Source organism: Callithrix jacchus, chromosome 1 (assembly GCF_049354715.1).
Source record: "Callithrix jacchus isolate 240 chromosome 1, calJac240_pri, whole genome shotgun sequence".
Classification (NCBI taxonomy): Eukaryota; Metazoa; Chordata; class Mammalia; order Primates; family Cebidae; genus Callithrix; species Callithrix jacchus.
The window spans coordinates 52088362-52094102 of NC_133502.1; the positions used below are offsets into that span (position 1 = coordinate 52088362).

At 35.9% G+C, this 5741-nt stretch overlaps 1 non-coding gene across 1 annotated transcript; it reads left to right on the forward strand.

Annotated features, from left to right (window-relative positions):
* The first annotated feature begins 963 nt into the window (after positions 1-963).
* On the forward strand, positions 964-1070 carry LOC118147977 (U6 spliceosomal RNA). The gene has a single exon (XR_004734706.1). It is a non-coding gene; the product is annotated as a U6 spliceosomal RNA (small nuclear RNA).
* The last annotated feature ends 4671 nt before the right edge of the window (positions 1071-5741 follow it).

Genomic DNA, 5741 nt, shown 5'->3' on the forward strand with positions numbered 1-5741 from the left:
AAAAAAAAAAAAAACTATCTTAAAGTTCATGTGGAACCACAAAAGAGCTTGAACAGCCAAAGCAATCCTAAGCAAAAAGAACAAAGCTGAAGACATCACATTACTCAACATGAAACTAAATTACAAAACTTCACTAACCAAAATAGCATGGTACTGATACAAATACAGACTTACAAAGCAATAGAACAGAATAGAGACTTCAGAAATAGAATCACACACCTGCAGACATCTGGTTTTTCATAAAGTCAACATAAATAAACAATGGGGAAACATTTTTCTATTCATTAAGTGGTTCTGGGATAGCTGGCTATCCATATGCCAAAAATGAAATAATAACCCTACCTTTCATCATATGTGAAAATTAACTCAAGATGAATGGAAGTGTTAAATTTTAAGTCTCAAATTATGATGATCTGATACAGTTTGGCTCTGTGTCCTCACCCAAATCTCATCTTGAATTGTACTTCCATAATTCCTATGTGTTGTGGGAGGGACCTGGTGGGAGAAAATTTGAATCATGGGGTGGTTTTGCACATACTAATCTCATGGTAGTGAATAAGTCTCAGAAGATCTGATGATTTTATCGGGGTTTCTGTTTTTGAATCTTTGTCATTTTCTCTTGCTGCTGCCATGTAAGAAGTATATTTTGCCTCCCGCTGTGATTCTGAGGCCTCCCCAGCCATGTGGAACTGCAAGTCCAATTAAACCTCTTTTTCTTCCCACTCTCAGGTTTGTCTTTATCAGCAGTGTGAAAGAACACTAAGACAGTAAATTGATACAGTAGAGTAGGGGGTTGCTGAAAAGATATCCAATAATGTGGAGGCGACTTTGGAAGTGGGTGACAGGCAGAGATTGGAACAGTTTCTTGGGCTCCAAAGAAGGCAGGGAAATGTGGGAAAGTTTGAAACTTCCTAGAGAGTAGTTGAATGGCTTAGACAAAAAGCCTGATAAAAATATGCACAAGTGCTCACTTCGGCAGCACATATACTAAAATTGGAACGATACAGAGAAGATTAGCATGGCCCCTGCACAAGGATGACATGCAAATTCGTGAAGCGTTCCATATTTTTTTTAAAAAAGAAAAAAAAAAAGAAAAATATGAACAATAAGGTCCAGACTGAGGTGGTCTCAGATGGAGATGAGGAACTTGCTGGGAAGTGGAGCACAGGTGACTCTTGTTATGTTTTAGCAAAGAGACTACTGGCATTTTGCTCCTGCCCTAGAGATTTGTGGAACTTTGAACTTGAGAGAAATGATTTAGGATATCTGGCAGAAGAAATGTCTAAGCATCAAAGCATTCAAGAGGTGATGTGGGTGCTGTTAAATGCATTCAGTTTTGTAAGGGAAGCAGAGCATAAAAGTTTGGAAAATTTGTACCATGCCAATGTGGTAGAAAAGAAAAACTCATTTTCTGAGAAGAAATTCAAGCTGCAGAAATTTGCATAAGTAAGGAGGAGCCTAATGTTAATCCCCAAGACCATGGGTAAATGTGTCCAGGGCATGTCAGAGGCCATGATGGCAGCTGTTCCCTTCACAGGCCTGGAGGCCTAAGAGAAAATGGTTTCATGTGCTGGGCCCAAGGTCCCCATGCTGTGTGTAGCCTAGGGACTTGGTACCCTGCATTCCAGCTGCTCCAGCTATGGCTGAAAGGGGTCAATATAAATCTTGGGCTGTGGGTTCAGAGGGTGCAAGCCCCAAGGCTTGCCAGCTTTCATGTGGTGTTGAGCCTGCAAGTGCATGGAAATCAAGAATTGGGGTTTGGGAATGCTTGTCTAAATTTCAGATGTGTGGAAATGCCTGGATGCCGAAGAAGAAGTTTACTGCAGGGCAGTGCAGAAGGGAAATGTGGGGCCAGAGCCCCCACAGAGAGTCCCTACTCGTGTACCACCTACTGGAGCTGTGGGAAGAGGACCACTGTCCTCCAGACCCCAGAATAGTAGATTCTCCGACAGCTTGCATCATGCCCCCGGAAAAGCTGCAGATACTCAACACCAGCCTGTAAAGGCAGCTGGGGGATGGGGAGATTGTACCTCGCAAAGCCATGGGGCAGAGTTGCCCAAGATCATAGGAACCCACCTCTTGCATCAGTGTGACCTGAATGTGAGACCTGGAGTCAAAGCAGATCATTTTGGAGCTTTTAAATCATCTGGATTTCAGACATGCATGGACCCTGCAAATTTATTCCATTTAGAATGGCTGTACTTACCCAATACCTGTGCTCCCATTGTATCTAGGAGGTAACTAGCTCGCTTTGATTTTACAGGCTTATAGGCAGAAGGGAGTTGCCTTGTCTCAGATGAGACTTTGGACTGTGGACTTTTTGGTTAACACTGAAATAAGTTAAGACTTTGGGTGACTGTTGGGAAGGCATGATTGATTTTGAAATGTGAGGACATGAGATTTGGAGGGGCCAGGGCAGAAACATATGGTTTGGCTGTGTCCCCCCACTCAAATGTCATCTTGAATTTAGCCATAATTCCCATGTATTGCAGGAGGGACCCAGTGGGAGATAGTTTGAATTATGGGAGCGATTTTCTCATGGTAGTGAGTAAGTCTCCTGAGATCTGATGGTTTTATCAGGGGTTTCCACTTTTGCATCATCCTCATTTTCTCTTACCGCCACCATATAAGAAATATCTTTTGCCTCCCACCATGATACTGAGGCCTCTGCAACCATGTAGAATGCTAAGTCCAGTTAAACCTCTTTTTCTTCCCAGTGTCAGTTATGAAAGCATGAAAATGGGCTAATTCAGAATCCTAGAGAAAAATCTAGGAAACATCACTCTGGACATCAGCTTTGGGTAAGAATTTATGACTAGATCCTCAAAAGCAATTGCAAGAACAACAAAAATCAGTAGCTAGATTTATTAAATTTCATATCCAAAATGGCTATAATGTCATCAATATGATGAATAAACACAGTTTGATTAATAAAATATTACTAAAAATTTTGTAATGAATAATAGAATCATGGCAAATCACCTCATCTGAGTCTTGCTCCCACAACAAAAACTTTCTAATTTTTACTGTTCTTTAGTATGCTGCACTTTCATATTTCTAAGTAAAATACTTCTATTTATTTTTAATTTAGAGAATTTAGGTTTTATTTATTGGTGTCATGTAAGAAATGAGGATTATCTCTGTTTCAACTTTGCGATGTATTCCTTCTCCAATTCCTTGGACAGTTAGATTATAATTTTAGTGGAATCATTTGTATGTGTTTATATTAATATGACTGTATAAATGCTGTACAGCAGAGGGCTGAATGCTACATGTCCTGTTTGTTTTCATGAGGTTGATAATTTCTTCATTGTTATTTTGATATCTTTTTGTAAAGTTCTTATTCTCCATTCTCCTGCTTTAATATTTACTAGTTTTGCCAGATTCTTTCATATTCATTATTTTGAGATTCTTTCATATTCATTATTTTGAGATTTCTCTTGCCTACTTGTCCCATTTCCTGAGTCCTGTGTCTTCCTTCATTTTTGCTTCCTATTTATTTGGTGAAGAGTGTTCTTCATTTATTCTAAGAAAAGCAAATCACAAATCTGAATTATCAAATTAGAATTTAATTTGATAAATTATCTAAAAATTTATTACTTGAATTAAAGAAATTTTTAATTGACAAATTGGCTAAGTTTAAAAATAAAATTTTCTCTCAGAATTTTGAGGCCATTTTACATAGGCCTCTTTTTTTTCAGAATTCAATACTGTTTTTTACAATCCACATATTATTTCATTTCTCATTTTAACCTATGTGCCTTTTATTCTGTCTTTCTGGAAGATGTTAGCATTTCCAGTATTCTAAAATAATGTAATAATACCATTAGGTAGTTCTTTCCTTTTCTTATATTGTAAACAGCATTAAATAAACCTTTAAATTTAGTTATAACTTTATATGAATTCTGTCAACTTTTCTTAGTTTACTTCATTACTATTTGCTTCCTTCTGGATTATCTATGATTCCTGAATCTTCTGTTAGTCTGATATTGGATCTCCTGGGTTAGTTAAATACTTATATTTATTTTCCTTCAAGAGCTCGTTGAATGCTAGATTATTCTTGCACATTATTTCTGTTTCCATTGCCTAGGTTTTTTTTATTTCTTTTAAAGCTACATGCAAAGAATTGCTGAACTTCTTAGTTCCATCTTCCAAATTTCTTAGCACTTATAAAGTTTATATGTGTGTATGCATGTGTAAAATTTCTGTGCCACCTCAATATAGGAAGTAATTCCCTCTGCTTTATATTCCGCTTCAATAATTCTTTTCTCTGCTGCATGGAGTCTGTTGTTTAATTCTCCACTGGATTTTTCTTTTTAGTAAAAATATTTTTATTGCTAAAAGTTACTTTTGGCTATCTTTCTTAAATTTATGTTATTTTTCACAATCATTAAAAAATGCATTTATCTGAATATTATAATCCTATTAATCTGCATAGTCTCATTCAAATAGGGTTGTTTTTAAGATTGTAGAGTATCAACCCACATTTTTAATGAAACTAATGATGAATCCCCTGTGTGTACACATTGTAATTATACATGACACTGTCCCTTAAGAGTAGTTTTACTATTTTCTTCTGCCAGAGCCAGTAAACTTATCACCAGCTCAGGGAAAATTCCTTGAAATTATCCTTTAAGTGTTATAGCAGTTTATTTGCCAATCATATGTACTTAATTTCTTAGGAGAGTTTTTCCATTCTCTAACTAATATATTTTTTTTACATTTTATATTGTTTTTGTTCTTCTTTATTTCTTAGGACATTTGTTCATTTGTTTGTTTTCAGTTACTTTCTGCATGCAAGAATGGCTCTGTTTTCTTCAAGTTCATTTTGTAATGGAATGGTTTTGGGTTTTTTGGCTCTTTCTTGTTAGATAATTCCCTAAAATACTATGATATTTAGCTCTTGCTTAATTCACTTTATATTGAAAATCAAGGCATAAAATCTTTGATTGAAAGTTTGCTTTCAGAGGAAACACCTATCAGCTTTTAGTAGGTGATCAGAGTGCCCACCAGATACACTTAATGTCTTTTTCCCCCTGTGATTCCAGCTATCTTTGTCTGGAGGCAAATCTCTTGGCTGCTGCCATTCTTAGTATAAAAATAAAATATAGTGAGTGATTAGGTTCACTGTTCATCATGTAGAATTTTGCTTGTTATCAGAAAGTTTTCTTAGCCACAAATAAGACTTCTGCATTAAAATATCCAGCCTTTTTGTGGCAAATTGTGTTTTATAGTCCCATTTTTCCATACATAATGATGCTTTAAACTTTATTTTTATCTTAATGGTGCTTCAGAAGGGGAAAAAAATTAAACACATATGGCCAAATTACCATCATTAATTAAAAGTCATATTTAGACATAATTAGAAATTATATTCCTTCTCAATCTTTGCACTAGGACACAAGCCAAAACTAGGAAGAGCTAAGGGACAACTTACTGCATAGATGGCTATAAATTACCACAGCTGTGGAATTAATCATGGATATTCTCTATTCAAAGGAAGCTGTGCTGAAACAGATATTATGTCTTTAATCCAAAAATATTTATTCTTTTCTTTTCATATTTATATGTTCCTCTTTTACCCCCTGACTTATGTCAGGTAAATTTAGGTACTATGATTGAGTTACTTAAAAAACATTTCTGTCATGACGTAAAGCCACATCATATAGGATATCACCCATTTTTGAAGGTCAGTATCACTTTGGAAATCATTTATCTTTTTATCTCCCATCACTGCTAGA